Source organism: Pristiophorus japonicus, unplaced genomic scaffold, assembly GCF_044704955.1.
Source record: "Pristiophorus japonicus isolate sPriJap1 unplaced genomic scaffold, sPriJap1.hap1 HAP1_SCAFFOLD_58, whole genome shotgun sequence".
NCBI classification, from domain to species: domain Eukaryota; kingdom Metazoa; phylum Chordata; class Chondrichthyes; family Pristiophoridae; genus Pristiophorus; species Pristiophorus japonicus.
The window spans coordinates 4207911-4217490 of record NW_027254488.1 but is presented as its reverse complement, the minus strand read 5'-3'; the positions used below and the strand labels follow the sequence as shown (position 1 = coordinate 4217490).

Genomic DNA, 9580 nt, shown 5'->3' with positions numbered 1-9580 from the left:
ATGTTTGCCACCGGATAGCGTCGCAAAGAGGTCCTCCGCTCTCGGTAGTGGGCACTGGTCTTGGAGTGACACCCGATTGATGGTGGCCTTGTAATCGCCACATATCCTGACCGACCCATCCGCCTTGTGCACCGGCACAATCGGGCTCGCCCAGTCACTGAATTCGACTGGCGAGATGATGCCTTCCCTCAGGAGGCAGTCCAATTCGCCTTCTATCCTTTTCCGCATCACGTACGGCACCGCTCTGGCCTTGTGGTGTACTGGTCTGGCGTCCGGGTTTATGTTAATCACTACCTTGGCCCCCATGAAAGTGCCAATGCCGGGTTGAAATAATGAGTCAAATTTGTCCAGGAACTGTGAGCATGATACTCGCTCCACAGAGGAAATTGCATTGACATCGCCCCATTTCCAGTTCATGACAGCAAGCCAACTCCTCCCCAGTAGTCCGGGACCGTCCCCCGGGACAATCCAGAGTGGCAACCTGTTCTCTGAATCTTTGTGGCTCACGACTTCCGTGGCGCTGCCTTGCACCGGAATGATCTCCTTGGTGTAAGTCCGTAGCTGTGCGTCAATCGGCGATAATTTTGGCCTCCTGGCCTTGGATGGCCACAACTTTTTGAACTGTTTGATACCCATCAGGGACTGGCTGGCACTCGTGTCTAACTCCATTGATACTGGGATGCCATTGAGGAGCACTTTCATCAATATTGGTGGCGTCCTGGTGTATGAATTGTATACGTGCTCCACATGAACTCGCTGAACTTCAGCTTCCAGCGATTTCCTCCAGTGTCCATTTCTGCAATTTCTGTAGGCATTTTGCTCATCTCTGCAAACTCCGGCTGAATGTATGCCTCCACGCCTCCAGCATGAGTTACGGTTTGAAACAAAAGGTCCCTTGCCAGTCGATCGTCCCTGACTGCCCCTGTTATTGTTCTTGAGTGCACCATTAACAGGTGTTGATGGCCCCATTACTGGCCGTATTGTCCCTTGCAATGGCGTGAATCACTGTTTAGCTTGCCATTATCTCTGTCGAACTCCCCCTCTGGGTTCAACTACATGTTGGGGCATGCCTGACTGCCCTTGTCTGCCTGGAGAACTGTGTGCTGCTTTAACAATGTTGAATCTCTGTCCCAACCATTCCTTAACACAGTACCTCTCGTCTGTTCTGCTAGTGGCCATGCTCGCGTGGTTTAAATCCCAGTTTATTGTCGCCATTGATAGGTCCTTACTTCACAGTATAAATGCACACAAGGCCTATGCTTGAGAGAAGGTCAGTCTGTGACCTGTCCTTTATTCCATAGCACTCAAGTGATGAAGGTGGGTGGAGCTTCCCCTTTTATACCTGAAGGTCTAGGTTAGGAGTGTCTCCCACCTAGTGGTCAGTGTTCTCACGGTGTGCAACTTAGGTCAGTTTATACATGGGTTACAATGCTGGTTGAATACATGACAATGCCTGCGACATTTTCCATCATTGATAAAATATTCTAAGTGATCCTTGCAGTCACTGCTCTTCCTGGTCAGTGATTATAGTCATTGACGTTGTGTAACTCTGTGTGTGATCCATATTTGGCCTTGTTCTGTATCTGACAATGTAGTGATGACCATTAAATGATAGGGGCAGTGACATAATTTCAATAAATCGGAAGTCCACATTAGCCAAATTCCCACTGCTCATTTATGCCGTTCCTTTAACAGAAACCGTAACTCTGTACTCTGCAGACACGCAAATGATGAAGTTATTGCTGTTGTTGGAACACTTTGTATACTTGCACCTGCCCTCGGCACTAAAAGCTCTCTAAAGTTTGTTCCTTACTGGGATTCGCTGTCACAATAGAGTTGTGAGAACTGAGAGGCACTGGGCAGACTGCAATATCTGACCGGACTGAATCTGTATTACTGGGACTATCTGTCATTGTACAACTGTATTGAGTGTCGTTCATTGACTGGGGTCGAATATCTGACCATAGAGGCCATGTAATTACTGGAATTCTTTGAGGATACAACGAGCATGGTGGATAGAGGTGTACCGATGGATGTGGTGTATTTAGATTTCAAAAGGCATTCGATAACGTGCCACACAAAAGGTTACTGCAGAAGATAAAGGTACGCGGATTCAGAGGAAATGTATTAGCATGATAGAGAATTGGCTGGCGAACAGAAAGCAGAGAGTCAGGATAAATGGGTCCTTTTCCGGTTCGAAATCAGTGGTTAGTGGTGTGCCACAGGGATCAGTGCTGGGACCACAACTGTTTACAATATAAATAGATGACCTAGAAGAGGGAACAGAGTGTAGTGCAACAAAATATGCAGATGACACTAAGATTAGTGGGAAAGCGGGTTGTGTAGAGGACTCAGAGAGGCTGCAACGAGATTTGGACAGGTTAAGCGAATGGGCTGAGGTTTGGCAGATGGAATACAATGTTGGAAAGTGTGAGGTCATCCACCTTGGGGAAAAAAAAACAGTAAAAGGGAATATTATTTGAATGGGGAGAAATTACAACATGCTGTGGTGCAGAGGGACCTGGGGGTCCTTGTGCATGAATCCCAAAAGGTTAGTTTGCAGGTGCAGCAGGTAATCAGGAAGGCGAATGGAATGTTGGCCTTCATTGCGAGAGGGATGGAGTACAAAAGCAGGGAGGTCTTGCTGCAACTGTATAAGGTATTAGTAAGGCCGCACCTGGAGCACTGCGTGCAGTTTGGTCACCTTACTTAAGGAAGGATATACTAGCTTTGGAGGGGGTACAGAGACGATTCACTAGGCTGATTCCAGAAATGAGGGGGTTACCTTATGATGATAGATTGAGTAGACTGTGTCTTTACTCCTTGGAGTTCAGAAGGATGAGGGGTTATCTTATAGAAACATTTATAATCATGAAAGGGATAGACAAGATAGAGGCAGAGAGGTTGTTTCCATTGGTGGGGGAGACTAGAACGAGGGGGCACGGCCTCAAAATAAGGAGGAGCCAATTTAAAACCAAGTTGAGAAAGAATTTCTTCTCCCAGAGGGTTGTGAATCTGTGGAATTCTCTGCCCAAGGAAGCAGTTGAGGCTGGCTCATTGAATGTTTTCAAGTCAAAGATAGATAGATTTTTAACCAATAAGGGAATTAAGGGTTACGGGGAGAGGGCGGGTAAGTGGAGCTGAGTCCAGGACCAGATCAGCCATGATCTTATTGAATGGCGGAGCAGGCTCGAGGGGCTAGATGGCCTACTCCTGTTCCTAATTCTTATGTTCTTATGTTCTTATGTTCTTATAACACGGCAATGAGAATTGTACAGTGTACTGCAAGTGTGGTCCAAAGAAAGTTTGATACCAGTTCAACAGAACTTCACTACTTTTCAACACTATCCGTCTTGAATTAACCCTTGGTGCTCCATTTTCTTTTTATGGATGTATAACCCGCATCACGACCTTTACTGTTTATTTGTATTTCTACTCTGAGATCCCTTTGCTCATTGACCTCACTTAGATTCTTATTCTCACGTAGTATTTGACCTTATCTTTCTTACCAAAGTACATGACCTCACTCTGTCTGTGTTGGATTGAATTTGCCAATTCAATGTCCAGTCTACAAGGTTATTAATGTCTTGTTGTAGTTTGTTGCAGTCCTCCTCAATAATGTCTATAAGCCCCACCCCAATTTGGCCTCATCTGAAAGTGTAGAAATTGTTTTTTTGATTCCAAAGTCTAAATGGACAATTTAAATTGTGAACAGCATTGGTCCCACACTGATCCTCATGGGAGCCCACTTTACACCTTCTGCACTCAGAATAACAGTCCTTTACTTCTGCTTTCTGTCTTGGGGTCAGCTCGCTATACATTCCACGACTTGTCTCCTAACACCGCAAGCTCTGACCTTATACATTATTCCAATATGTGGTAACTCATCAAAGACTTTTTGGAAATTTAAGTATATTATATCGACCACATTACCCTGGTCTACTCTCCCTGTTACTTCTTCAATGAAATCAAAGAAGTTGGTCAAGCAAGACTTTTGCTTTTGAATCCACGCTGATTATACATAATTATATTTTTGGTTTATAGATATTCTTCTATTCTCTACTTTAGAAGGGATTCCATTATTTTCCTACCACCGAAGTTCCACTGACTGGTCTATAGTTCCCCGGACATGTTCTATCTTCCATCTCAAATATAAGTATTACGTTAGCTATCCGCCATTCCTCTGACACTACACATTTTTCAAACTAATCATTAAATATTTGTAATAGTTCTCCTGCTATCTCTTCGCTGAATTATTTTAAAGTGTATGGATGTAATCCATCCAGACCAGCGGTTTAATCCTCCTTTCATTTGGTTTTTCATTTAATATTTCTCCTCTTTACTTATTGCAGTTATATAATTTCCCATACATTATTCCACCATCATGTCCATCTGCCCTGTGTCCCTGGTAAATACAGAGGCAAAGTAATTATTTCATATTTTATGTCATTTTTCCATCGCTTCATGTGATTTAATATTGTCCATCGATATGTGGCCCTATTCCCATCCGACATTCTTTTTTAAATGAATGTGCCTGTAGAAAGTTAGATGAGCGATTATGTTATCGGCCACCTAATAGTGGGAAGGATAAAGAGGTGTAAATTTAGGTAAAATGCAGAAAGATTCAAGGTCTGTCGTGATAATGTGGGACTTCAACGTAAACTTGGAAAATAACCATGCAAAGGGAAAATGCAGGGGAGGATTTCCTGAAATCTGTATTAGAACTTTCTCCATCAGTATGTTTCCAGCACGATGGGGAAGAAAGCAGTTCTGGATCTCGGAAATGGATTAAGTAGAGCATGTTTCTGTGGAGGAGCATTGAGGAAACAGTGATCACAATATCATTAGGTTTAGAGTAGTTATGGAAAAGGAGAAGGTATAATCAGGTGTTAAAATACCCAACTGTAGGAGGACTAATTTTTTGAGTTGAAAGGGATCCGGCCCAGGTAGATTGAAACCAAAGATTTCTCGGTAAAACAGTAAATGCACATTGGGAGACTTTCAAAAAGGAGATAGATCGGGTAACGACTCGACACGTTCTCATGCAGGGTGCAGAAATAGCATGATAGCTAGCTGCAGCTCGGTGGATGAATGAAGATCAACTAAAACACAAAAACGGAAGCTTGTGATAAACTTCAGGCTCATATTTCAGCAGAGAACCAAGCAGAATACAGGATGTACAGAGAAGGACTATCAAAGGAGGAGGAAGTAGAATCAGCAGAAAAACAGGATATTCGCCCATAGTACTTATCTGAGGAAGGACACACTTGCCTTGCAGGTGGTGCAACAGAGGTTCAAAAGATTGATTCCTGGGATGAGAGGGCTGTCCTATGATGAGAGATTGTGTAGAATATGCCGATTCTCTCTTGCGTTTCGAAGAATCGGAGGTGATCTCGTTGAAACGGACAATATTCTGAAGCGGATTGACAGGGCAGATGTTGAGAAGCCTCGCTAGCTCAGTCGGTAGAGCATGAGACTCTTAATCTCAAGGTCGTGGGTTTGAGCCCCATGTACGTCAATTGCAGTTCCTTAAAATTTATGTTGCTTTCACGGGAAAACATCATTAATTAACACATTATCTTCTTTTGCACAATGAAAGAAATACGAACTGAGGGAGAGTTGATAATTTAATCATCTGTTCTGTGCTCTGCATAAGAACACAAGAACCAGGAGCAGGAGTCGGCCATTTGGCCCTTCGAGCCTGCCTTCTTTTGCACTGAAACAAATTATAACCGTGAGTTTAAATTAGCAGTGCGAGATATTTACAGGGCACCTTTCAATGCTTCACAAACCCATTCCTTTCGCTACAGCCACCCGGGATCGTTTCCCGGTTTGGGAAGGATATTTGATATCACCGCTTGCAATTGAAGTGGAGTAATTTTATTACGTCAGATGGATGTCCCAAAGCACTTCAGAGTGGTGTCAAAACAAATGAGTTTGCAATTTAAAACACTGAATGTCAGGAGTGGGATTTGAACCCACGCCTCCAGAGGAGACTGCGACCTGAACGCAGCGCCTTAGACAGCTCGGCCATCCAGACTGTGTGATGCTTTACTTACAAGTTATTACTCAGGAAAGTTTCGGACCGGGCGCTTGTTCAGTGTTGCTGGAAGGCCCAGTGATCGGGATATCCTCTCCCCCGGGGTTTTCCTGAGCCTCTGATCGGTGCACGGGCAGGTTTGGCATGGGGAGGTTTGGCCCGGGTTGGAGGTAGCTTACATCCCAGGGATGGACAATAACACTCTGAGCTCTGGAACTGGGGAAGAGCGAATAATTAATGAGCTGTTTGTGAGTTTCAAATGCAACTTAGATCTGATGGTATTAACCGATAGTGTTGTTTCACAGAATGAAAGAAATGCGAACAGGGACAATCGAAATTTCAATAACTGAACTTTAATAATGAGTGAAACTTTAACCCTTGATGAAGTTTTATCCCCGATCTGATTTTACACATTCTGTATTTGAGTAGATTAGTTTTAAAATGTTCATTGCTCATGCGACAATGTACCCTGGACTGCTTTTGTTCAATTTTATTGCAGACAAGTTTTTGCTTCACAAATAATGTTTCCGCCCAGGCTCGCAACAGAGACCTTTCGCGTGTGAGGCAAACATGATAACGGCTACACTACGGAAACTGCTGCTTAGCTCAGTGCCCAGATTGCAGTGTTCAGCAACAAGCTGAAATGCTCAATCCCTCTCTCTGCAAAAAGTTCCTTTCACAAACATTTCTCACACCGGAACTGCACCAAACAACAATGTTCTCCTTTCAAAGTCATTAAACTCCCCAATTTCCACATCTGCAATGTTAAGGACAAGGACTGAAAGCGCTTTGCGATCAGAAAATTGCCGGAAACCCCTGTGGCTAATGACAGGACTTTTGATGGTTGATTTCCGTACACACCTTGTGTTATGTATTTAACCTTTGGCCACCTGTATCACACCACCACCAGAGGGCCTACCTATTGGAGTCCCAAGGATTCCCAGCATCCATTTGTATATATAAGCACACTGGAGTCTTATTAAAGGAGCTAATGTCATACTTACTCATTGTTCACAGTACTCAGATTCATTCTTTATTATGAGCGTATCAATTGGCGACGAGACAACGAACAACCACTCAAAAATGCAAGTAACAGTTGGTATAACTTGATAACAGCACAGCTGGCAATGGTTGCGGAATATATTCGTGCAGCCAAAACGCACACTGACAACTTGGAACTGTACGGCACCGAATCCTCAGGGAAAAACAATTAAAGGCTTTGTTTATGAATGGGCTACGATCCACCAACCTTGCAGTTAATAGCTGAACGCCCTAATCCATTGCACCACAAACACTGATATAGCATATATTGCAAGACATCCCTGTGATATCTTCACAGAGCACAGCACACACAGCTTCCGAACATGCAGGCTGCTCTCTCGGAACTCTCCGGAAAGAGCCTGTTCTGTTTCATGATTAACTATACAGTTGCAGTACACAATACGTCCACATCCACAGTGTGGAGCTACAAGCATTACATGCTGACAGACATTACAATCCCAAACTAGGGTGTCAGTCAGTTAAAGCTTCAGATTGCTCTGACCGGGATGGAACTTGTCCACTCTCAGTTGTACTTTTCCCAAATAAAGGGTGGGACATTCATTGTGGATGTGTGGAAGCAGTCTGGTCCCGCACACTGCAGACACTTCCATGTCACCGCCAACCAGCTCTCCCACAACCGGTGTGATCTACCTTCCAGCCTTCCGGTGCCTTGTCTGTGACGAAGTATTCTGACTGTCCCGAAGCCGGTATCCTTTGTCATCAATAGGGTTTTAAGTTGATTCGGTAATTTTTACCTGCTGGACAGTCGAGGCATAAATTGTAGAGTGGAACACTTGCGTGGACCCCGGTTTTCTCGTGGTTGATTTTCCTGGTTGGTCCGTCGGTCGCGGTGGTCCGGTTGATGCCTGTTACCAAGTCAGTTGGTATTGATGTTCCACTGATTGGTTTTTTGAAGTTCTTTTCTCCGATGTCGTGATGTATCTTCCTGTGTTTTCTTGCCGTGTGCTCTCGATCTTGATCAAGTTGTTCCAAAGTAATGGTCAGAAAAATAGGTTGCTCTTGGTACGATAGGCCCCTAGTTATACTCTGAGAGGCTGCTTAATCTTCGTGCCAAATATAACGTTTCTTTTGTTTAAGTTTTGCTGCCCATTGATTTAAGTGTTCTTCTTTGTCTAAGTTTTGGCGGACTAGCTAACTGAGACTTGATTAAATGTTTTAATCTGGTGTTGATAGACTTTGGGAGGGCGATACTCCTTCTTTATGAACTGATGAACTCTTGTCCATTGAAATAGCACTGCTTTGGCTTCGGGAAGTCTGGGATGAGCCAGATATTTCTATACATGTTGAAAAGGTGTTGGAATATGGATGTGATATTTGGGTCCTGTGGGTAAGGTGGATAATGTTTCTTCCGTGGTCGATTGTTTAAATGCTAATGTTTTCTTGGAGCCTGACTATGGTTAAAGAGCTCCCCCAGACAAACTGATTAGCTACAATATCCAAACTCTAAATCCCACCCCTCTGTCACTGCAGCATTTCCCCACAGGCCCAAACGTGCCTTTTAAAATCCCAAACTTGGTTAAGACTTGTAGATTTCTTCCATATGCTTTTTAGGATCCCAAACTTTATGTTTACTCATCCCAAATCGAATTTCCTTTTCACTTGGGGGTTTCCACGAATTTTGGAATCTACATAGGCAGTCCCTCGGAATCGAGGAAGACTTGCTTCCACTCCGAAAATGAGTTCTTTGGTGGCTGAACAGTCCAATACTAGAGCCACAGACCCTATCACAGGTGGGACAGATAGTCGTTGAGGGAAGGGATGGGTGGGACAGGTTTTCCAATCGCTCTTTCTGCTGTCGACACTTGATTTCTGCATGCACTCGGCGATAAGACTCGAGGTGCTCAGCGCCCTCTCGGATGCACTTCCTTCACTTCGGGTGGTCTTGGGTCAGGGACTCATGAGTGTCAGTGGGGATGTTGCACTTTATCAGGGAGGCTTTGATTGTGTCCTTGTAGAGTTTCTGCTGCCCACCTTTGGCTCGTTTGCCATGACGGAGCTCCGAGTAGAGCACTTGCTTTGGTAGTCTCTTTTCTGGCATGAGGACAATGTGGCCTGCCCAGTGGAGCTGATCGAGTGTGGTCAGTGCTTCAAAGCTGGGGATGTTAGCCTGAATAAGGTCGTAGATGTTGGTGCGTCTGTCCTCCCAGGGGATTTGTTGCATCGTTGGTGATATTTCTTCAGCAACTTGAGGTGTCAACTGTACATGGTCCATGTCTCTGAGCCTTACAGGAGGGCAGGTATTACTACAGCCCTGCAGACCATGAGCCTGGTGGCAGTTTTGAGGGCCTGGTCTTCAAACACTCTTTTCCTCAAGCGGCCGAAGGCTGCACTGGCGCATGGAGGCCGTGTTGAATCTCGTCGTCGATGCCTGCTCTTGTTGATAGGAGGCTCCCGAGATATGGGAAGTGGTCCATGGTGTCCAGGGCCGCGCCGTGGATCTTGATGACTGGGGGGTAGTGCTGTGCGGTGAGGACAGGC

The 9580-nt window shown here is 44.7% G+C and overlaps 2 non-coding genes across 2 annotated transcripts; one reads left to right on the top strand and one right to left on the bottom strand.

Moving 5' to 3' along the window:
* The first annotated feature begins 5444 nt into the window (after positions 1-5444).
* Positions 5445-5518, top strand: trnak-cuu (transfer RNA lysine (anticodon CUU)). Its single transcript has one exon. It is a non-coding gene; the product is annotated as a tRNA-Lys (tRNA).
* A 439-nt stretch (positions 5519-5957) lies between these two features.
* On the bottom strand, positions 5958-6040 carry trnal-cag (transfer RNA leucine (anticodon CAG)). The gene has a single exon. It is a non-coding gene; the product is annotated as a tRNA-Leu (tRNA).
* Between the last annotated feature and the right edge of the window lie 3540 nt (positions 6041-9580).